Raw genomic sequence first — 25,143 nt, forward strand, 5'->3', positions numbered from 1 at the left:
ACAAATATATTCCAGAATAATTATATTTTAACCAATCACTAACCCCCAAAAATTCTCAAAACACTCAACCAGGAATAACACATAAATCTGCACCTTGTTTTCTTCAGGATAGCTCACCATGTAGCCTATACTGTACATTCATTTCCCCAATCTCTGTGCACGTCTGCAGGTTTTTAATCACTTGCACAAAAAAGAGAAACACCTCCAAAAAGTGGTGAGTGTGATGCAATGATTTTCTCTCTGTCATCCATTTTCCCTTAGCATGATCTGTTTTCACTAAAACTCTCCCCTTTTTGATTTCAGACGGCGGTGGTGGTGGCAGCTCCTTCCCCCTGAACCAGGCATCCTTTGTGCTCCAGGTGGCTGGTGTTCTGGTGTCTGGTGTTCTGGCGCCAGTTCACCACGACAAGTGAGTGTCCTCTGAATGATGCCAGGGACACTCGGAGCAGAGTTGAGGCAATGTCACTGTCCTCTAACATTTAAACCATTGCTGAGTCCCTCAGACTCTTTGACTATTTTTGAACCATGACGAAACAAAGTGATTTCACAGAATTGTATGTTGCTTCACAATGTTGCATTTTTCCAAGTGAGAACTTAAAGTGATAGTTCATTCAAAATCAAATTTTAGATCATGTTTTCCGACGTCAAACTGGCCTAATGTAAAGATAAGTCCATGTCCCCTGCCATCATCTGTGCAGATCCATGGGAATACATTTATTCGGAGCCAATCTTTTCCATGCATTTGTTTGTAAGGCAAAGCTAAATCTACCCAACCAATAGCATGAGACATGGACTCATACCAAGTTCTGACAAACTTAGATTTTGGAATGAATTATAACCCATCTGGAACCAGTTGAAATAGAAGCATGCTTACTATGACTATTTAAATCATTGATTGTTATCTTTAAAAAAATGTATACCTATTTTTGCACTTAGAATGTATTTTTTAGCCCATTGCATATCTTGTACATTGTTGCTTCTACATCTAGATTAATATTTTATTTCTTATTGTAGTTAGGCCTTGCTAAAAATGTAAATGTCAATGCAGTAAATATGTAAATAAAGCAAAACGTGTGACACTACTGCCCTGTTACAATTACCATTCAACACATTTTGTGTCATAACATTTCAGTAGCATTTCTATTTCATTAGTAAAATCAACCAATTGTTCAATGTCATTGTTCCTTGCTTGAGCCATCAACAGGAAATGTTCTGAGTCCTGTAATGACACATTTTAGAAGACATGGTTGATTTGGTTCTGACCTTGTGGAGAGAAAGCTTTATTTTCTGTTTGTCCCTCTGGCTGAATGTGAGATTAAGGGCTCTATTCAATCCGCATAGTGGATGTTCAGTTTAACAGCATGATTTCAATTTATCGGAGAAGTTAACCCAAAATATATAAACTCCCAAGTGATTGTATTAATTGAAATTAATTCAGTGGAGTTTGCCCTCTCCCCCTCTCTCTCTCTGTAGTGCTGTACTGAAACGGCTGCAAAAATTCATGATTCAGAAATCTGCGAAGTATGAACAAATTAGTTATTTCATTGAAAGTACACGGTTAAATTAGCTATTTTTGTCAAAAGTGCATTTAGTTTTGAGTCAGGAAATGTGTACTTTTCCACCTAAAACCTTTGAAATGATTTGATATTTTAAAATCAAATTCTATTGGTCACATATACACTACCTTTCTAAGGTTTGGGGTCAGTTAAAAATGTCTTTGTTATCCATGAAAACATACATGAAATTAGTTGCAAAATTAATAGGATATATAGTCAAGACGTTGTCAAGGTTATAAAAAATGATTTTTAATTGAAATAATAATTGTGTCCTTCAAACTTTGCTTTCGTCAAAGAATCCTCCGTTTGCAGCAATTACTGCCTTGTAGACCTTTGGCATTCTAGTTGTCAATTTGTTAAGATAACCTGAAGAGATTTCACCTCAAGTTGGATTGGCTTGATGGCCACTTCTTACGTACCATACGGTCAAGCTGTTCCCACAACAGCTCAATAGGGTTGAGATCCGGTGACTGTGCTGGCCACTCCATTATAGACAGAATACCAGCTGACTGCATCTTCCCTAAAAGGTTATTGCATAGGTTATTGCATAGTTATTGCATTGTCCTGCCGTCCACAGGGAATGGCACGCATTGCAAAATGGAGTGATAGCCTTCAAGATTCCTTTAACCCTGTACAAATCTCCCACTTTACCACCACCAAAGCACCCCAAACCATCACATTGCCTCCACCATGATTGACAAAAGGTGTCAACCACGCTTCCATCCTATTTTCTTTATCTCACAAATGTTCTTCTTTGTGATCCAAAAACCTCACACTTAGATTTGTCTGTCAATAACACTTTATTCCAATCTTCCCCGGTCCAGTGTCTGTGTTCTTTTGCCCGTCTTAATATTTCATTTTTATTGGCCAGTCTGAGATATGGCTTTTTCTTGGGAACTCTGCATAGAAGGCCAGCATCCCGGAGTCACCTCTTCACTGTTTACGTTGAGACTGGTGTTTTGCGGTTACTATTTAATGAAACTGCCAGTTGAGTACTTGTGAGGCATCTGTTTCTCAAACTAGACACTAATGTGCTTGTCCTCTTGCTCAGTTGTGCACCGGGGACTCCCACTCCTCTTTCTATTCTGGTTAGGGCCAGTTTGCACTGTTCTGTGAAGGGAGTAGTACACAGTGTTGTACGAGATACTCAGTTTCTTGGCAATTTCTCACATGGAATAGCCTTAATTTCTCAGAACAAGAATAGACTGACGAGTTTCAGAATAAAGTTATTTGTTTCTGGCCATTTTGAGCCTGTAATCAAACCTACAAATGCTCATGCTCCAGATACTCAACTAGTCTAAAGAAGGTCAGTTTTACATTTTCTTTAATCAGTACAACAGTTTTCAGCTGTGCTAACATAATTGCAAAAGGCTTTTCTAATGATCAATTAGCCTTTTAAAATTACAAACATGGATTTGAGGTTGTGGACAGGTGTCTTTTATACTGATAACAAGTTCAAACAGGTGCCATTAATACAGGTAATGAGTGGAGGACAGAGGAGCCTCTTAAAGAAGAAGTTACAGGTCTGTGAGAGCCAGAAATCTTGCTTGTTTGTAGGTGACCAAATACTTATTTGCAAATAACTTAATAAAAAATCCTACAATGTGATTTTCTGGATTTTTTCCCCCTCATTTTGTCTGTCATAGTTGAAGTGTACCTATGATGAAAATTACAGGTCTCTCTCATCTTTTTAAGTGGGAGAACTTGCACAATTGGTGGCTGACTAAATACTTTTTTTTACAGTGCATTCTGAAAGTATTCAGACCCGTTGACTTTTTCCACAATTTGTTACGTTTCAGCCTTATTCTAAAATTCATGAAAATGACAGAACAATAACAGGTTTTGGAAATGTTTGCAAATGTAGTAAAAAAAACAAACAAGCTGAAATATGACATTTACATTATTATTCAGACCATTTATTAATTACTTTGTTGAAGGACCTTTGGCAGTGATTACAGCCTTGAGTCTTCTTGGGTATGACGCAACAAGTTTGGCACAACTGTATTTGGGGAGTTTTTTCCATTCTTCTCTGCAGATTCACTCAAGCTCTGTCAGGTTGGATGGGGAGTGTCACTGCACAGCTATTTTCAGGCCGGCTTAATTTTTGCTCTGGCATGCACTGTCAACTGTGAGACCTTATGTAGACAGATTTGTGCCTTTCCAAATAATGTCCAATCAATTGAATTTACCACAGGTGGACTCCAATCAAGTTGTAGACACATCCTAAGGATGATCAATGGAAACAGGATGCACCTGACCTCAATTTTTAGTCTCATAGCAAAGGGTCTGAATACGTATGTATATTAGGTATTTCTGTTTTTTATTTTCAATACATTTGCAAAAATCTCTAAAAATCTGTTTTTGCTTTGTCATTTTGGGGTATTGTGTTAAGATTGATGAGAAACATGTGTCTTTAATCCATTTTAGAATAAGGCTGTAACGTAACAAAATGTGGAAAAGGGGAAGGGGTCTGAATACTTTTCGAATGCACTGTAAAGGCAATAATGTTAAATAAAATTTGCGTTATTTACTTAGGCAAAGAACATGTTAGGCGGCTTTTCCTACCAAGTTGTGCCAAACACAGATTATACATTGAAGACTGTCATGCTGGTTTTTAGTTGGATAATTGGTTTGTGCTGAAGGCTGCTTTCGGAGACAGCTCCTCTGTAGATCACAGTGACCTTTATGTCCCAAATGGCAGCCTATTTCTTATTTATGGGGCTTGGTAATACTAGTGCGCTACAAAGAATCCGCGGTGCCATTTCCAACACAGCACCTGTCTCTAAAATGGTCCACCCCAACCTAACTGCCTGCAGAGAAGAGCAAGGCTACTGGGAAGATAGTATCTTTTCTTTCCGGTCATGTTTCATGAGGAAGGTGGTGTTTAGAGGAAGGTGTTTAGTCCCAGGGTCCTTAGCATAGTGATGAGCTTTGAGGTTACTTCAATGTAGTTAATGGATAGCATTCTTACATAGGTGCATCGTTGACCAGGTAGGAATGAGCTGTGTGGAGTGCAATAGAGATTGCATCATTTGTGGATCTGTTATGCAAATTGGAGCAGTATGCGAAAGCACTTCATGGCTACAGAGTCCTACGGGACAGTAGTCATTTAGGCAGGTTACCTTGGCGTTCATGGGCACAGGGATTATGATGGTCTGCTTGAAACGTGTAGGTATTACAGACTCGGTCACAGATAGGTTGAAAATGTCAGTGAAGACACTTGCCAGTTGGTCAGCGCATGCTCTGAATACACATCCTGGTAATCCGTCAGACCCTGCGGCCTTGTGAATGTTGACCTGTTTAACCTCTCTGGGATATTGCGTCCCACCTGGCCAAAAGCCAGGGAAAATGCAGAGCGCCAAATTCAAATAAATTACTATAAAAATCAAACTTTTATTAAATCATGTCATGTACTGTCATGTTGTGTCTTGTCTCTGTCCTTTCCCTTCACCCTGTCTCCCTCTGCTGGTCGTTGTTAGGTTACCTTTCCACCCCCTCTTTCCCCCAGCTGTGCCTTGTCTCCTCCTAACCACCTCGTCACCCCTTTTCCCACCTGTTCCTTTTTTCCCTCTGATTAGTCCCCTATATCTCTCTCTGTTTTTGTTCCTGTCCTTGTCGGATTCTTGTTTGTTGTGTGTCATGCCTGAACCAGACTGTCGTCATGTTTGCTGTAACCTTGTCTTGTCCTGTCGGAATCTGCCGGTCCGTCTGAGCCTACCTATGTTTGGTAATTAAAGAAGCTCTGTTTAAGTTAATTCGCTTTTGGGTCCTCATTCACGCACCGTAACAGAAGAATCCGACCAAGAATGGACCCAGCGACTTCGGATCCTCTCCACTCAGCCGTCGGGATCCAGGGAGCGATGCTAGGCAGACACGAGCAGGAAGTGTCTGCTGCTCGACATGCCGTTGAGACCCTGGCCACCCAAGTCTCCAACCTCACAGAACAGGTTCACCATCTCCGCCTCGATCCACCGGCCACTTCCAGGGCTTTCGAATCTCCGGAGCCCAGAATCAATAACCCGCCGTGTTACTCTGGGGAGCCCACTGAATGCCGCTCGTTCCTCACCCAGTGTGATATTGTGTTTTCTCTCCAGCCCAACACTTACTCCAGGAGCACTGCTCGTGTCGCCTACGTCATATCTCTCCTTATTGGACGGGCTCGTGAGTGGGGCACGGCAATCTGGGAGGCAAGGGCTGAGTGTACTAACCAGTATCAGGACTTTAAGGAGGAGATGATACGGGTTTTTGATCGATCTGTTTTTGGGGAGGAGGCTTCCAGGGCCCTGTCTTCCCTATGTCAAGGCAATCGATCCATAACAGACTACTCTATTGAGTTTCGCACTCTTGCTGTCTCCAGTGGCTGGAACGAGCCGGCCTTGCTCGCTCGTCTTCTGGAGGGTCTCCGCGCAGAGGTAAAGGATGAGATTCTCTCCCGGGAGGTTCCTTCCAGCGTGGATTCCTTGATTGAACTCGCTATTCGCATTGAGCGACGGGTTGATCTTCGTCACCGAGCTCGTGGAAAGGAGCTCGCGCTCTCCGTCGCCCCCCTCTCTGCATCACTACCATCTTCCTCTGCCGGCTCGGGTGCTGAGCCCATGCAGCTGGGAGGTATCCGCATCTCGACTAAGGAGAGGGAACGGAGAATCACCAACCGCCTCTGTCTCTATTGCGGTTCCGCTGGTCATTTTGTCACTTCATGTCCAGTAAAAGGCCAGAGCTCGTCAGTAAGCGGAGGGCTACTGGTGAGCGCTACTACTCCTGTCTCTCCTTCAAGATCCTGCACTACCTTGTCGGTCCATCTACGCTGGACCGGTTCGTCAGCTTCCTGCAGTGCCTTAATAGACTCTGGGGCGGAGGGCTGTTTTATGGACGAGACCTGGGCTCGGGAACATGACATTCCTCTCAGACAGTTAAAGGAGCCCACGGCCTTGTTCGCCCTGGATGGTAGTCCTCTCCCCAGGATTCAGCGTGAGACGCTACCTTTAACCCTCACTGTTTCTGGTAATCATAGTGAAACCATTTCTTTTTTAATTTTTCGTTCACCTTTTACACCTGTTGTTTTGGGCCATCCCTGGCTAGTTTGTCATAATCCTTCCATTAATTGGTCTAGTAATTCTATCCTCTCCTGGAACGTCTCTTGTCATGTGAAATGTTTAATGTCTGCTATCCCTCCTGTTTCCTCTGTCTCTTCTTCACAGGAGGAGCCTGGTGATTTGACAGGGGTGCCGGAGGAATATCACGATCTGCGCACGGTGTTCAGTCGGTCCAGGGCCACCTCTCTTCCTCCACACCGGTCGTATGATTGTAGTATCGATCTCCTTCCGGGAACCACCCCCCCCCCCGGGGTAGACTATACTCTCTGTCGGCTCCCGAACGTAAGGCTCTCGAAGATTATTTGTCTGTAGCTCTTGACGCCGGTACCATAGTCCCCTCCTCCTCTCCCGCCGGAGCGGGGTTTTTTTTTGTCAAGAAGAAGGACGGGTCTCTGCGCCCCTGCATAGATTATCGAGGGCTGAATGACATAACAGTGAAGAATCGTTATCCGCTTCCTCTTATGTCTTCAGCCTTCGAGATCCTGCAGGGAGCCAGGTTTTTCACTAAGTTGGACCTTCGTAACGCTTACCATCTCGTGCGCATCAGGGAGGGGGACGAGTGGAAGACGGCGTTTAACACTCCGTTAGGGCACTTTGAATACCGGGTTCTTCCTTTCGGCCTCGCTAACGCTCCAGCTGTCTTTCAGGCATTAGTCAATGATGTCCTGAGAGACATGCTGAACATCTTTGTTTTCGTTTACCTTGACGATATCCTGATTTTTTCACCGTCACTCCAGATTCATGTTCAGCACGTTCGACGTGTCCTCCAGCGCCTTTTAGAGAATTGTCTTTTTGTGAAGGCTGAGAAGTGCACTTTTCATGCCTCCTCCGTCACATTTCTCGGTTCTGTTATTTCCGCTGAAGGCATTAAGATGGATCCCGCTAAGGTCCAAGCTGTCATTGATTGGCCCGTCCCTAAGTCACGCGTCGAGCTGCAGCGCTTTCTCGGCTTCGCGAACTTCTATCGTCGTTTCATCCGTAATTTCGGTCAGGTGGCAGCTCCTCTCACAGCCCTTACTTCTGTCAAGACGTGCTTTAAGTGGTCCGTTTCCGCCCAGGGAGCTTTTGATCTCCTCAAGAATCGTTTTACATCCGCTCCTATCCTTGTTACACCTGACGTCTCTAGACAGTTCGTTGTCGAGGTTGATGCGTCAGAGGTGGGCGTGGGAGCCATTCTTTCTCAGCGCTCCCTCTCTGACGACAAGGTCCACCCATGCGCGTATTTTTCTCATCGCCTGTCGCCGTCGGAACGTAACTATGATGTGGGTAACCGCGAACTGCTCGCCATCCGGTTAGCCCTAGGCGAATGGCGACAGTGGTTGGAGGGGGCGACCGTTCCTTTTGTCGTTTGGACTGACCATAGGAACCTTGAGTACATCCGTTCTGCCAAACGACTTAATGCGCGTCAGGCGCGTTGGGCGCTGTTTTTCGCTCGTTTCGAGTTCGTGATTTCTTATCGTCCGGGCTCTAAGAACACCAAGCCTGATGCTTTGTCTCGTCTCTTCAGTTCTTCAGTAGCCTCCACTGACCCCGAGGGGATTCTCCCTGAGGGGCGTGTTGTCGGGTTGACTGTCTGGGGAATTGAGAGGCAGGTAAAACAAGCGCTCACTCACACTCCGTCGCCGCGCGCTTGTCCTAGGAACCTTCTTTTCGTTCCCGTTCCTACTCGTCTGGCCGTTCTTCAGTGGGCTCACTCTGCCAAGTTAGCCGGCCACCCTGGCGTTCGGGGTACGCTTGCTTCCATTCGCCAGCGTTTTTGGTGGCCCACCCGGGAGCATGACACGCGTCGTTTCGTGGCTGCTTGTTCGGTCTGCGCGCAGACTAAGTCCGGTAACTCTCCTCCTGCCGGCCGTCTCAGGCCGCTTCCTATTCCTTCTCGACCGTGGTCTCACATCGCCTTAGATTTTGTCACCGGACTGCCTTCGTCAGCGGGGAAGACTGTTATTCTTACGGTTGTCGATAGGTTCTCTAAGGCGGCTCATTTCATTCCCCTTGCTAAGCTTCCTTCTGCTAAAGAGACGGCACAAATCATCATCGAGAATGTTTTCAGAATTCATGGCCTTCCGTCAGACGTCGTTTCGGACAGAGGTCCGCAATTCACGTCTCAATTTTGGAGGGAGTTTTGCCGTTTGATTGGGGCTTCCGTCAGTCTCTCTTCCGGCTTTCACCCCCAGTCTAACGGTCAAGCAGAACGGGCCAATCAGACTATTGGTCGCATCTTACGCAGTCTTTCTTTTCGTAACCCTGCGTCTTGGTCAGAACAGCTCCCCTGGGCAGAATACGCCCACAACTCGCTTCCTTCGTCTGCGACCGGGCTATCTCCTTTTCAGAGTAGCCTCGGGTACCAGCCTCCGCTGTTCTCATCTCAGTTCGCCGAGTCCAGCGTCCCCTCCGCTCAGGCTTTTGTCCAACGTTGCGAGCGCACCTGGAAGAGGGTCAGGTCTGCACTTTGCCGTTATAGGACGCAGACTGTGAGGGCTGCTAATAAGCGTAGAACTAAGAGTCCTAGATATTGTCGCGGTCAGAGAGTTTGGCTCTCCACTCAGAACCTTCCCCTTAAGACGGCTTCTCGCAAGTTGACCCCGCGGTTCATTGGTCCGTTCCGTATTTCTCGGGTCATTAATCCTGTCGCAGTTCGACTTCTTCTTCCGCGATACCTTCGTCGCGTCCACCCGGTCTTCCATGTCTCCTGCATCAAGCCCGTCCTTCGCGCCCCCGCTCGTCTTCCCCCCCCCCCCCCATCCTTGTCGAGGGCGCACCCATCTACAGGGTCCGTAGAATTTTGGACATGCGTCCTCGGGGCCGTGGTCACCAGTACCTCGTAGATTGGGAGGGGTACGGTCCTGAGGAGAGGAGTTGGGTTCCCTCTCGGGACGTGCTGGACCGTGCGCTGATCGAGGATTTCCTCCGTTGCCGCCAGGTTTCCTCCTCGAGTGCGCCAGGAGGCGCTCGGTGAGTGGGGGGGTACTGTCATGTACTGTCATGTTGTGTCTTGTCTCTGTCCTTTCCCTTCACCCTGTCTCCCTCTGCTGGTCGTTGTTAGGTTACCTTTCCACCCCCTCTTTCCCCCAGCTGTGCCTTGTCTCCTCCTAACCACCTCGTCACCCCTTTTCCCACCTGTTCCCTTTTTCCCTCTGATTAGTCCCCTATATCTCTCTCTGTTTTTGTTCCTGTCCTTGTCGGATTCTTGTTTGTTGTGTGTCATGCCTGAACCAGACTGTCGTCATGTTTGCTGTAACCTTGTCTTGTCCTGTCGGAATCTGCCGGTCCGTCTGAGCCTACCTATGTTTGGTAATTAAAGAAGCTCTGTTTAAGTTAATTCGCTTTTGGGTCCTCATTCACGCACCGTAACAAATCACACATGGAAGATAGCAAATTAAAGCTACACTTGTTGTGAATCCAGCCAACATGTCAGATTTTAAAAAGGCTTTTCGGCGAAAGCAAACAATGCTATTATCTGAGGATAGCTCCTCCGTAAACAAAGAGAGAAATGTTACAGGAATTAAATTCCTCTATGTTTTAATACCCAATTAAAATTAAACACTCTGTCAATTCCTAAGAAATTGTAAGACTCTTATTTGCATAAAATGGACAGAGACCAGTCTCAAAAATCAACCAGCAGCGTTTATTCTCGAGAGTACTGAACATGATACAGTTTACCACAGGTAAACTGAAAATGACGTCATTAGTTTTCAAACTGTCCCGTCTCTTCTTGACACTGGTACAAAGGCTGTATAGTTCTCAAGCCTTCCCACATCGTCTATCCTAATTTAGATCATTTACGACCGAGCCAAGGCCAGCCTGTGTAGATAAGCATTCTAGCCAGTCTGGCAATATAGTTCATTCATTTCTACCAAGGAACAGACAGTCATTGTTCTAATTCTTGATTATATTTACACACATTATATTCAGTACTAGGATTAAAAAGAAAATGTATACATATACAGTAACATAATAGTATTCTGATTAGTCAGTCCTGATTGAAATGTATACATAATTAGTCATTATTGATAAAAATTCTCTTAACAAGAAACCATATTTCAACCCTACAGGGTCGACACAAAACGCAGAAATAAAAATATAATTCATGCCTTACCTTTGACAAGCTTATTTTGTTGGCACTCCAATATGTTCCATAAACATCACAAATGGTCCTTTTGTTCAATTAATTTCATCGATATATATCCAAAATGTCAATTTATTTGGCGCGTTTGATCCAGAAAAACACCGGTTCCAACTTGCGCAACGTGACTACAAAATATCTCAAAAGTTACCTGTAAACTTTGCCAAAACATTTCAAACTACTTTTGTAATACAACTTTAGGTATTTTTTTACGTAAAGAATCGGTAAAATTGAAGACGGGATGATCTGTGTCCAATATAGGAAGAAAACAAACTGTAGCATGCTTTTTGGTCACGCGCCTCTTATCTAACAGTACACTTCAAGTGACCCTCGTTCAAGATGGCCGTACTTCTTCATTACACAAAGGAATAACCTCAACCAATTTTTAAAGACTGTTGACATCCAGTGGAAGCGATATGAACTGCAAGAAGGTCCCTTAGAAATCTGGATTCCCAATGAAAGCCCATTGAAAAGAGAGTGACCTCAAAAAAAAAAAAATCTGAATGGTTTGTCCTCGGGGTTTCGCCTGCTAAATAAGTTCTGTTATACTCACAGACATGATTCAAACCGTTTTAGAAACTTCAGAGTGTTTTCTATTCAAAATCAACTAATAATATGCATATCTTATCTTCTGGGGATGAGTAGCAGGCAGTTCAATTTGGGCATGCATTTCATCCGGATGTGAAAATACTGTCCCCTGTCACCAAGAAGTTAAAGATCTTACTTATATCTGCTACATAGAGTGTGATCACACAGTCGTCCGGAACAGCTGGTGCTCTCATAGATGCTTCAGTGTTGCTTGCCTCGAAGTGCATATATAAGTCATTTAGCTCACATGGTAGGCTCGTGTCACTGGACAGCTAGTGGCTTGGCTTCCCTTTGTAATCCGTAATAGTTTCCTGCCTCATCCGACGGGCGTCAGAGCCGGTGTAGTAGGATTCAATCTTAGTCCTGTATTGACTCTTTGCCTGTTTGATGCTTCATTGGAGGTCATAATGGGATTTCTTATATGCATCCGGACTAGTGTCCGCTCCTTGAAAAGAGCCAGCTCTACCGTTTAGCTAGAGAAAAAGGCACCAAATGTCACTGTTTCTCAACAAATTATATGAAGAAATGCAGAAGATGGTTAGTAGCAATTCGAAATAGTAAATACAATGTGGTATGTATGTATGTATGTATGTATGTGTGTGTGTGTGTGTGTGTGTGTGTGTGTGTGTGTGTGTGTGTGTGTGTGTGTGTGTGTGTGTGTGTGTGTGTGTGTGTGTGTATGTATGTATGTTCCTGCAGCCAGCCTTGCATCACTGCTTTTGTATGCAATCTGAAATTAATACCAACATCAATGTGAAAGTAACCAGAGCATAAAACAGCTGACTTAGAATGAACATTGAAATTTAAGGTAAACCTCAAAGGAATTACTTAGGAATACAAACGACAAGAACTCATAAAGACAAACAAACTCAACCATGGACTGAAGAAAAATCCACACATTAAGGCCGCACCCGTGATTCAACACTGCTGAATGGACAGCGCCTCGGTAGAGATAGATATAATGGAGCTCTGTGGGGTGTGGCGGATCTGGAAGAGTCTGGCTGACTGGCGGATCTGGAAGAGTCTGGCTGACTGGCGGATCTGGAAGAGTCTGGCTGACTGGCGGATCTGGAAGAGTCTGGCTGACTGGCGGATCTGGAAGAGTCTGGCTGACTGGCGGATCTGGAAGAGTCTGGCTGACTGGCGGATCTGGAAGAGTCTGGCTGACTGGCGGATCTGGAAGAGTCTGTCTGACTGGCAGATCTGGAAGAGTCTGGCTGACTGGCAGATCTGGAAGAGTCTGGCTGACTGGCAGATATGGAAGAGTCTGGCTGACTGGCAGATCCTGGCAGACTGACAGATCTGGCTGCTCCATGCTGACTGGTTGCTCTGGCTGCTCCATGCTGACTGGCTGCTCTGGCTGCTCCATGCTGACTGGCTGCTCTGGCTGCTCCATGCTGACTGGCTGCTCCATGCTGATTGGCGGCTCTGGCTGCTCCATGCTGACTGGCGGCTCTGGCTGCTCCATGCTGACTGGCGGCCCTGGCTGCTCCATGCTGACTGGCGGCCCTGGCTGCTCCATGCTGACTGACGGCTCTGACTGCTCCATGCAGACTGGCAGCTCTGGCGGCTCCTTGCAGACTGGCAGATCTGGCGGCATCTTGCAGACTGGCAGCTCTGGCAGCTCCTTGCAGACTGGCAGCTCTGGCAGCTCCTTGCAGACTGGCAGCTCCTTGCAGACTTGCAGCCCGTTGCAGACTGGAGACTCCGGCAGCGCTGTAGAGACAGAAGGCTCTGGCAGCGCTAAACAGGCGGGAGACTCCGGCAGCGCTGGAGAGGAGGAAGGCTCCAACTGCGCTGAACAGGCGGGAGACTCCGGCAGCGCTGTAGAGGAGGAAGGCTCTGACAGCGCTAGAAAGGCGGGAGACTCCGGCAGCGTTGGAGAGGAGGAAGGCTCTGGCAGCGCTGGACAGGCGAGGCGCACTGTAGGCCTGATGCGTGGTGCTGGTACTGGTGGTACTGGGCCGAGAAGGAAGCCTGGTGCGGGGAGCTGCCACCGGAGGGCTGATGCGTGGAGGTGGTACTGGATAGACCGGACCGTGCAGGCGCACAGGAGCTCTTGAGCACCGAGCCTGCCCAACCTTACCTGGTTGAATGCTCTCGGTCGCCCTGCCAGTGCGGCGAGGTGGAATAGCCCGCACTGGGCTATGCAGGCGAACCGGAGACATCGAGCGCAAGGCTGGTGCCATGTAAGCCGGCCCAAGGAGACGTACTGGGGACCAGATGCGTAGAGCCGGCTTCATGGCACTTGGCTCGATGCTCACTCTAGCCCGGCCGATACGCGGAGCTGGAATGTACCGCACCGGGCTATGCACCCGCACTGGAGACACCGTGCGCACCACAGCATAACACGGTGCCTGCCCGGTCTCTCTAGCCCCCCGGTAAGTACAGGGAGTTTGCGCAGGTCTCCTACCTGGCGTAGCCATACTCCCTGTTAGCCCCCCCCCCCCCCAATACATTTTTGGGGCTGACTCTCGGGCTTCCATCCGCGTCGCCGTGCTGCCTCCTCATACCAGCACCTCTCCGCTTTCCGATATTCCGATATTCTCCTGGCTGAGCCCAGGGTCCTCTTCCGTCAAGGATCTCCTCCCAAGTCCAGAATTCCTTATTTCGTATCTCCTGCTGCGGCTGTTGCTTCTCCTGCTGCTCCTGCCTGTTGACACGCCGCTTGGTCCTGTTGTGGTGGGTGATTCTGTAACGGCTTTCTTTCGGTGAAGGAGAGTCGGACCAAAATGCTATTGCGATCCATGTTTAATGAGACAAAGTAAACACGATCAAATACGAAAACAAATAAACGTAACACGAAAACCGAAACAGCCTAATACTGGTGCAAAGTAACACAGCGACAGAAACAAGGACACTAAGGACAATCACCCACGAAACACTCAAAGAATATGGCTGCCTAAATATGGTTCCCAATCAGAGACAACGATAAACACCTGCCTCTGATTGAGAACCACTTCAGACAGCCATAGACTTAACTAGAACACCCCACTAAGCTACAATCCCAATACCAACACACCACATACAAAAACCCATGCCACACCCTGGCCTGACCAAATAAATGAAGATAAACACAAAGTGACACATAGTGTACTATTACTGTGTTGTTGTCTTGTGGGATTCCCACCAAAATTGTTGCTCTGCATTCAGAAACGTTCCTTATAATGTGCGCGCCCAGCTCATTGTTGTATTTGCCTGTCTGCATTATTCGCCAGGGAAGTGGTTTGCGAATATTGAAGCATTGCATCAACAAGGTGTCACGGCCGTCTCCTCTTCATCTGAAGAGGGGAGGCGAAAAGGATCTGAGGACCAATACCCGGCGTGGTAAGTGTCCATGGTCAATCTTTAATAAAGAAAGTAGTGAACACTGAAAACTATACAAAACCAGTAAACAAAATAACAACCGTGAAGCTAATCATATGGACTGTGCTGAAACAAGCCATCAACATAGACAATCATCCACAAACAAACAGTGCAACCCAGGCTACCTAAGTATGATTCTCAATCAGAGACAACTAATGACACCTGCCTCTGATTGAGAACCATACTAGGCCGAAAACATAGAAATGCCCCAAAACATAGAAAAACAAACATAGACTGCCCACCCAACTCACGCCCTGACCATACTAAATAAATACAAAACAACGGAAATAAAGGTCAGAAAATGACACAAGGTGTTTCTTAAGAATATTGAAACATTGAGCCGCCTCGTTCAGAGAACATTGAAATATTTTGTATCAACTAGACTGCTCCGAGAAAATTAATATTGCAACATAGTAGCCAAAGCGAAGGCGGCCTTCGAACATTTTCCCCCCGACCAGCTTCTCACTCACTATTGTGTTGCCTATACAGCATCTGGGTGCTCATTATATACAAAAAACAGTCCTACATCCACACTATAGCTAAGTAACTTTTAAAATATGTTTTGCCAGCAATACAAACGACAAGAACGCATAAAGACAAACAAACTCAACCATGGACTGAAGAAAAATCCACACATTATTAAGGCCGCACCCGTGATTCAACACTGCTGAATGGACAGCGCCTCGGTAGAGATAGATATAATGGAGCTCTGTGGGGTGTGGCGGATCTGGAAGAGTCTGGCTGACTGGCGGATCTGGAAGAGTCTGGCTGACTGGCGGATCTGGAAGAGTCTGGCTGACTGGCGGATCTGGAAGAGTCTGGCTGACTGGCGGATCTGGAAGAGTCTGGCTGACTGGCGGATCTGGAAGAGTCTGGCTGACTGGCGGATCTGGAAGAGTCTGGCTGACTGGCAGATCTGGAAGAGTCTGGCTGACTGGCAGATATGGAAGAGTCTGGCTGACTGGCAGATATGGAAGAGTCTGGCTGACTGGCAGATCCTGGCAGACTGACAGATCTGGCTGCTCCATGCTGACTGGTTGCTCTGGCTGCTCCATGCTGACTGGCTGCTCTGGCTGCTCCATGCTGACTGGCTGCTCTGGCTGCTCCATGCTGACTGGCTGCTCCATGCTGATTGGCGGCTCTGGCTGCTCCATGCTGACTGGCGGCTCTGGCTGCTCCATGCTGACTGGCGGCCCTGGCTGCTCCATGCTGACTGGCGGCCCTGGCTGCTCCATGCTGACTGACGGCTCTGACTGCTCCATGCAGACTGGCAGCTCTGGCGGCTCCTTGCAGACTGGCAGCTCTGGCGGCATCCTGCAGACTGGCAGCTCTGGCAGCTCCTTGCAGACTGGCAGCTCTGGCAGCTCCTTGCAGACTGGCAGCTCCTTGCAGACTGGCAGCTCCTTGCAGACTGGAGACTCCGGCAGCGCTGTAGAGACAGAAGGCTCTGGCAGCGCTAAACAGGCGGGAGACCCTGGCAGCGCTGGAGTTGAGGAAGGCTCCAACTGCGCTGAACAGGCGGGAGACTCCGGCAGCGCTGTAGAGGAGGAAGGCTCTGACAGCGCTAGAAAGGCGGGAGACTCCGGCAGCGTTGGAGAGGAGGAAGGCTCTGGCAGCGCTGGACAGGCGAGGCGCACTGTAGGCCTGATGCGTGGTGCTGGTACTGGTGGTACTGGGCCGAGAAGGAAGCCTGGTGCGGGGAGCTGCCACCGGAGGGCTGATGCGTGGAGGTGGTACTGGATAGACCGGACCGTGCAGGCGCACAGGAGCTCTTGAGCACCGAGCCTGCCCAACCTTACCTGGTTGAATGCTCTCGGTCGCCCTGCCAGTGCGGCGAGGTGGAATAGCCCGCACTGGGCTATGCAGGCGAACCGGAGACATCGAGCGCAAGGCTGGTGCCATGTAAGCCGGCCCAAGGAGACGTACTGGGGACCAGATGCGTAGAGCCGGCTTCATGGCACTTGGCTCGATGCTCACTCTAGCCCGGCCGATACGCGGAGCTGGAATGTACCGCACCGGGCTATGCACCCGCACTGGAGACACCGTGCGCACCACAGCATAACACGGTGCCTGCCCGGTCTCTCTAGCCCCCCGGTAAGTACAGGGAGTTTGCGCAGGTCTCCTACCTGGCGTAGCCATACTCCCTGTTAGCCCCCCCCCAATACATTTTTGGGGCTGACTCTCGGGCTTCCATCCGCGTCGCCGTGCTGCCTCCTCATACCAGCACCCCTCCGCTTTCCGATATTCCGATATTCTCCTGGCTGAGCCCAGGGTCCTCTTCCGTCAAGGATCTCCTCCCAAGTCCAGAATTCCTTATTTCGTATCTCCTGCTGCCGCTGTTGCTTCTCCTGCTGCTCCTGCCTGTTGACACGCCGCTTGGTCCTGTTGTGGTGGGTGATTCTGTAACGGCTTTCTTTCGGTGAAGGAGAGTCGGACCAAAATGCTATTGCGATCCATGTTTAATGAGACAAAGTAAACACGATCAAATACGAAAACAAATAAACGTAACACGAAAACCGAAACAGCCTAATACTGGTGCAAAGTAACACAGCGACAGAAACAAGGACACTAAGGACAATCACCCACGAAACACTCAAAGAATATGGCTGCCTAAATATGGTTCCCAATCAGAGACAACGATAAACACCTGCCTCTGATTGAGAACCACTTCAGACAGCCATAGACTTAACTAGAACACCCCACTAAGCTACAATCCCAATACCAACACACCACATACAAAAACCCATGCCACACCCTGGCCTGACCAAATAAATGAAGATAAACACAAAGTGACACATAGTGTACTATTACTGTGTTGTTGTCTTGTGGGATTCCCACCAAAATTGTTGCTCTGCATTCAGAAACGTTCCTTATAATGTGCGCGCCCAGCTCATTGTTGTATTTGCCTGTCTGCATTATTCGCCAGGGAAGTGGTTTGCGAATATTGAAGCATTGCATCAACAAGGTGTCACGGCCGTCCTCCTCTTCATCTGAAGAGGAGAGGCGAAAAGGATCTGAGGACCAATACGCGGCGTGGTAAGTGTCCATGGTCAATCTTTAATAAAGAAAGTAGTGAACACTGAAAACTATACAAAACCAGTAAACAAAATAACAACCGTGAAGCTAATCATATGGACTGTGCTGAAACAAGCCATCAACATAGACAATCATCCACAAACAAACAGTGCAACCTAGGCTACCTAAGTATGATTCTCAATCAGAGACAACTAATGACACCTGCCTATGATTGAGAACCATACTAGGCCGAAAACATAGAAATGCCCCAAAACATAGAAAAACAAACATAGACTGCCCACCCAACTCACGCCCTGACCATACTAAATAAATACAAAACAACGGAAATAAAGGTCAGAAAATGACACAAGGTGTTTCTTAAGAATATTGAAACATTGAGCCGCCTCGTTCAGAGAACATTGAAATATTTTGTATCAACTAGACTGCTCCGAGAAAATTAATATTGCAACATAGTAGCCAAAGCGAAGGCGGCCTTCGAACATTTTCCCCCCGACCAGCTTCTCACTCACTATTGTGTTGCCTATACAGCATCTGGGTGCTCATTATATACAAAAAACAGTCCTACATCCACACTATAGCTAAGTAACTTTTAAAAGATGTTTTGCCAGCAATACAAACGACAAGAACGCATAAAGACAAACAAACTCAACCATGGACTGAAGAAAAATCCACACATTAAGGCCGCACCCGTGATTCAACACTGCTGAATGGACAGCGCCTCGGTAGAGATAGATATAATGGAGCTCTGTGGGGTGTGGCGGATCTGGAAGAGTCTGGCTGACTGGCGGATCTGGAAGAGTCTGGCTGACTGGCGGATCTGGAAGAGTCTGGCTGACTGGCGGATCTGGAAGAGTCTGGCTGACTGGCGGATCTGGAAGAGTCTGGCTGACTGGCGGATCTGGAAGAGTCTGGCTGACTGGCGGATCTGGAAGAGTCTGGCTGACTGGCGGATCTGGAAGAGTCTGTCTGACTGGCAGATCTGGAAGAGTCTGGCTGACTGGCAGATATGGAAGAGTCTGGCTGACTGGCAGATCTGGAAGAGTCTGGCTGACTGGCAGATCCTGGCAGACTGACAGATCTGGCTGCTCCATGCTGACTGGTTGCTCTGGCTGCTCCATGCTGACTGGCTGCTCTGGCTGCTCCATGCTGACTGGCTGCTCTGGCTGCTCCATGCTGACTGGCTGCTCCATGCTGATTGGCGGCTCTGGCTGCTCCATGCTGACTGGCGGCTCTGGCTGCTCCATGCTGACTGGCGGCCCTGGCTGCTCCATGCTGACTGGCGGCCCTGGCTGCTCCATGCTGACTGACGGCTCTGACTGCTCCATACAGACTGGCAGCTCTGGCGGCTCCTTGCAGACTGGCAGCTCTGGCGGCATCCTGCAGACTGGCAGCTCTGGCAGCTCCTTGCAGACTGGCAGCTCCTTGCAGACTGGCAGCTCCTTGCAGACTGGCAGCTCCTTGCAGACTGGAGACTCCGGCAGCGCTGTAGAGACAGAAGGCTCTGGCAGCGCTAAACAGGCGGGAGACCCTGGCAGCGCTGGAGTTGAGGAAGGCTCCAACTGCGCTGAACAGGCGGGAGACTCCGGCAGCGCTGTAGAGGAGGAAGGCTCTGACAGCGCTAGAAAGGCGGGAGACTCCGGCAGCGTTGGAGAGGAGGAAGGCTCTGGCAGCGCTGGACAGGCGAGGCGCACTGTAGGCCTGATGCGTGGTGCTGGTACTGGTGGTACTGGGCCGAGAAGGAAGCCTGGTGCGGGGAGCTGCCACCGGAGGGCTGATGCGTGGAGGTGGTACTGGATAGACCGGACCGTGCAGGCGCACAGGAGCTCTTGAGCACCGAGCCTGCCCAACCTTACCTGGTTGAATGCTCTCGGTCGCCCTGCCAGTGCGGCGAGGTGGAATAGCCCGCACTGGGCTATGCAGGCGAACCGGAGACATCGAGCGCAAGGCTGGTGCCATGTAAGCCGGCCCAAGGAGACGTACTGGGGACCAGATGCGTAGAGCCGGCTTCATGGCACTTGGCTCGATGCTCACTCTAGCCCGGCCGATACGCGGAGCTGGAATGTACCGCACCGGGCTATGCACCCGCACTGGAGACACCGTGCGCACCACAGCATAACACGGTGCCTGCCCGGTCTCTCTAGCCCCCCGGTAAGTACAGGGAGTTTGCGCAGGTCTCCTACCTGGCGTAGCCATACTCCCTGTTAGCCCCCCCCCAATACATTTTTGGGGCTGACTCTCGGGCTTCCATCCGCGTCGCCGTGCTGCCTCCTCATACCAGCACCCCTCCGCTTTCCGATATTCCGATATTCTCCTGGCTGAGCCCAGGGTCCTCTTCCGTCAAGGATCTCCTCCCAAGTCCAGAATTCCTTATTTCGTATCTCCTGCTGCCGCTGTTGCTTCTCCTGCTGCTCCTGCCTGTTGACACGCCGCTTGGTCCTGTTGTGGTGGGTGATTCTGTAACGGCTTTCTTTCGGTGAAGGAGAGTCGGACCAAAATGCTATTGCGATCCATGTTTAATGAGACAAAGTAAACACGATCAAATACGAAAACAAATAAACGTAACACGAAAACCGAAACAGCCTAATACTGGTGCAAAGTAACACAGCGACAGAAACAAGGACACTAAGGACAATCACCCACGAAACACTCAAAGAATATGGCTGCCTAAATATGGTTCCCAATCAGAGACAACGATAAACACCTGCCTCTGATTGAGAACCACTTCAGACAGCCATAGACTTAACTAGAACACCCCACTAAGCTACAATCCCAATACCAACACACCACATACAAAAACCCATGCCACACCCTGGCCTGACCAAATAAATGAAGATAAACACAAAGTGACACATAGTGTACTATTACTGTGTTGTTGTCTTGTGATTCCCACCAAAATTGTTGCTCTGCATTCAGAAACGTTCCTTATAATGTGCGCGCCCAGCTCATTGTTGTATTTGCCTGTCTGCATTATTCGCCAGGGAAGTGGTTTGCGAATATTGAAGCATTGCATCAACAAGGTGTCACGGCCGTCCTCCTCTTCATCTGAAGAGGAGAGGCGAAAAGGATCTGAGGACCAATACGCGGCGTGGTAAGTGTCCATGGTCAATCTTTAATAAAGAAAGTAGTGAACACTGAAAACTATACAAAACCAGTAAACAAAATAACAACCGTGAAGCTAATCATATGGACTGTGCTGAAACAAGCCATCAACATAGACAATCATCCACAAACAAACAGTGCAACCTAGGCTACCTAAGTATGATTCTCAATCAGAGACAACTAATGACACCTGCCTATGATTGAGAACCATACTAGGCCGAAAACATAGAAATGCCCCAAAACATAGAAAAACAAACATAGACTGCCCACCCAACTCACGCCCTGACCATACTAAATAAATACAAAACAACGGAAATAAAGGTCAGAAAATGACACAAGGTGTTTCTTAAGAATATTGAAACATTGAGCCGCCTCGTTCAGAGAACATTGAAATATTTTGTATCAACTAGACTGCTCCGAGAAAATTAATATTGCAACATAGTAGCCAAAGCGAAGGCGGCCTTCGAACATTTTCCCCCCGACCAGCTTCTCACTCACTATTGTGTTGCCTATACAGCATCTGGGTGCTCATTATATACAAAAAACAGTCCTACATCCACACTATAGCTAAGTAACTTTTAAAAGATGTTTTGCCAGCAATACAAACGACAAGAACGCATAAAGACAAACAAACTCAACCATGGACTGAAGAAAAATCCACACATTAAGGCCGCACCCGTGATTCAACACTGCTGAATGGACAGCGCCTCGGTAGAGATAGATATAATGGAGCTCTGTGGGGTGTGGCGGATCTGGAAGAGTCTGGCTGACTGGCGGATCTGGAAGAGTCTGGCTGACTGGCGGATCTGGAAGAGTCTGGCTGACTGGCGGATCTGGAAGAGTCTGGCTGACTGGCGGATCTGGAAGAGTCTGGCTGACTGGCGGATCTGGAAGAGTCTGGCTGACTGGCGGATCTGGAAGAGTCTGGCTGACTGGCGGATCTGGAAGAGTCTGTCTGACTGGCAGATCTGGAAGAGTCTGGCTGACTGGCAGATATGGAAGAGTCTGGCTGACTGGCAGATCTGGAAGAGTCTGGCTGACTGGCAGATCCTGGCAGACTGACAGATCTGGCTGCTCCATGCTGACTGGTTGCTCTGGCTGCTCCATGCTGACTGGCTGCTCTGGCTGCTCCATGCTGACTGGCTGCTCTGGCTGCTCCATGCTGACTGGCTGCTCCATGCTGATTGGCGGCTCTGGCTGCTCCATGCTGACTGGCGGCTCTGGCTGCTCCATGCTGACTGGCGGCCCTGGCTGCTCCATGCTGACTGGCGGCCCTGGCTGCTCCATGCTGACTGACGGCTCTGACTGCTCCATACAGACTGGCAGCTCTGGCGGCTCCTTGCAGACTGGCAGCTCTGGCGGCATCCTGCAGACTGGCAGCTCTGGCAGCTCCTTGCAGACTGGCAGCTCCTTGCAGACTGGCAGCTCCTTGCAGACTGGCAGCTCCTTGCAGACTGGAGACTCCGGCAGCGCTGTAGAGACAGAAGGCTCTGGCAGCGCTAAACAGGCGGGAGACCCTGGCAGCGCTGGAGTTGAGGAAGGCTCCAACTGCGCTGAACAGGCGGGAGACTCCGGCAGCGCTGTAGAGGAGGAAGGCTCTGACAGCGCTAGAAAGGCGGGAGACTCCGGCAGCGTTGGAGAGGAGGAAGGCTCTGGCAGCGCTGGACAGGCGAGGCGCACTGTAGGCCTGATGCGTGGTGCTGGTACTGGTGGTACTGGGCCGAGAAGGAAGCCTGGTGCGGGGAGCTGCCACCGGAGGGCTGATGCGTGGAGGTGGTACTGGATAGACCGGACCGTGCAGGCGCACAGGAGCTCTTGAGCACCGAGCCTGCCCAACCTTACCTGGTTGAATGCTCTCGGTCGCCCTGCCAGTGCGGCGAGGTGGAATAGCCCGCACTGGGCTATGCAGGCGAACCGGAGACATCGAGCGCAAGGCTGGTGCCATGTAAGCCGGCCCAAGGAGACGTACTGGGGACCAGATGCGTAGAGCCGGCTTCATGGCACTTGGCTCGATGCTCACTCTAGCCCGGCCGATACGCGGAGCTGGAATGTACCGCACCGGGCTATGCACCCGCACTGGAGACACCGTGCGCACCACAGCATAACACGGTGCCTGCCCGGTCTCTCTAGCCCCCCGGTAAGTACAGGGAGTTTGCGCAGGTCTCCTACCTGGCGTAGCCATACTCCCTGTTAGCCCCCCCCCAATACATTTTTGGGGCTGACTCTCGGGCTTCCATCCGCGTCGCCGTGCTGCCTCCTCATACCAGCACCCCTCCGCTTTCCGATATTCCGATATTCTCCTGGCTGAGCCCAGGGTCCTCTTCCGTCAAGGATCTCCTCCCAAGTCCAGAATTCCTTATTTCGTATCTCCTGCTGCCGCTGTTGCTTCTCCTGCTGCTCCTGCCTGTTGACACGCCGCTTGGTCCTGTTGTGGTGGGTGATTCTGTAACGGCTTTCTTTCGGTGAAGGAGAGTCGGACCAAAATGCTATTGCGATCCATGTTTAATGAGACAAAGTAAACACGATCAAATACGAAAACAAATAAACGTAACACGAAAACCGAAACAGCCTAATACTGGTGCAAAGTAACACAGCGACAGAAACAAGGACACTAAGGACAATCACCCACGAAACACTCAAAGAATATGGCTGCCTAAATATGGTTCCCAATCAGAGACAACGATAAACACCTGCCTCTGATTGAGAACCACTTCAGACAGCCATAGACTTAACTAGAACACCCCACTAAGCTACAATCCCAATACCAACACACCACATACAAAAACCCATGCCACACCCTGGCCTGACCAAATAAATGAAGATAAACACAAAGTGACACATAGTGTACTATTACTGTGTTGTTGTCTTGTGATTCCCACCAAAATTGTTGCTCTGCATTCAGAAACGTTCCTTATAATGTGCGCGCCCAGCTCATTGTTGTATTTGCCTGTCTGCATTATTCGCCAGGGAAGTGGTTTGCGAATATTGAAGCATTGCATCAACAAGGTGTCACGGCCGTCCTCCTCTTCATCTGAAGAGGGGAGGCGAAAAGGATCTGAGGACCAATACCCGGCGTGGTAAGTGTCCATGGTCAATCTTTAATAAAGAAAGTAGTGAACACTGAAAACTATACAAAACCAGTAAACAAAATAACAACCGTGAAGCTAATCATATGGACTGTGCTGAAACAAGCCATCAACATAGACAATCATCCACAAACAAACAGTGCAACCCAGGCTACCTAAGTATGATTCTCAATCAGAGACAACTAATGACACCTGCCTATGATTGAGAACCATACTAGGCCGAAAACATAGAAATGCCCCAAAACATAGAAAAACAAACATAGACTGCCCACCCAACTCACGCCCTGACCATACTAAATAAATACAAAACAACGGAAATAAAGGTCAGAAAATGACACAAGGTGTTTCTTAAGAATATTGAAACATTGAGCCGCCTCGTTCAGAGAACATTGAAATATTTTGTATCAACTAGACTGCTCCGAGAAAATTAATATTGCAACATAGTAGCCAAAGCGAAGGCGGCCTTCGAACATTTTCCCCCCGACCAGCTTCTCACTCACTATTGTGTTGCCTATACAGCATCTGGGTGCTCATTATATACAAAAAACAGTCCTACATCCACACTATAGCTAAGTAACTTTTAAAAGATGTTTTGCCAGCAAGATTGATCTGTTAGAATGTCTCATTTTAATTCAGGAAGATGGACAAACAAGATTGATAGAGTGAGATGTGGAAATGCATTATACCAGTGACAGGTAGGCTCCAGGTAGGGACGCACCAGAGGATGATGATGTAGGTCTACAACCCAGCCCAACTAGGTAATCATTAATTATTTGCTTTATCTCAATTATCATTCTGTCACTGCATGACAATGCACATTCATTTGTTATAGCCTACAATTGTTATTGTCTTTGAAGCCATAAACAAGACATGTATTTTGGGGAAATGTGCTAAATATGAAGTTGTTCAGTTGTTTATTTTCATACCAATAGGCCTACTTGAAACAAAAATTGCACCAGACTACTGGGCGAATAAATGAAAATAACAATTAGGCTTACAGATATCACAACCTATATTTTAATAGCAATAAAACAGCAATTGGTTTTGAATGGTCACCAAAAAGGAGGGCTCCCTACTTCCCAATTCAATTAACGCCACTTCCCAATTCAATTAACCACCATTTTTTAAATTATATAATTTTTTATTCTGATTTTTTTCAAAGGGTGCTAATGCACCCTCAGCACCTCAGCTTTCCA

General features: G+C 48.4%; 1 long non-coding RNA gene and 1 pseudogene across 1 annotated transcript in view; one reads left to right on the top strand and one right to left on the bottom strand.

The window, feature by feature from the left end:
- LOC149970311 (uncharacterized) overlaps positions 1–25,143 on the bottom strand; it is a 431,327-nt gene that overhangs the window by 12,454 nt on the left and 393,730 nt on the right. The gene's annotated exons all lie outside the window — the stretch shown is intronic.
- Positions 1–25,143, top strand: part of LOC149970312 (sal-like protein 3) — a 63,296-nt pseudogene that overhangs the window by 1,145 nt on the left and 37,008 nt on the right.

Source organism: Oncorhynchus mykiss, chromosome 30 (genome assembly GCF_057628025.1).
Source record: "Oncorhynchus mykiss isolate SJ-2025 chromosome 30, ASM5762802v1, whole genome shotgun sequence".
Taxonomy (NCBI): Eukaryota; Metazoa; Chordata; class Actinopteri; order Salmoniformes; family Salmonidae; genus Oncorhynchus; species Oncorhynchus mykiss.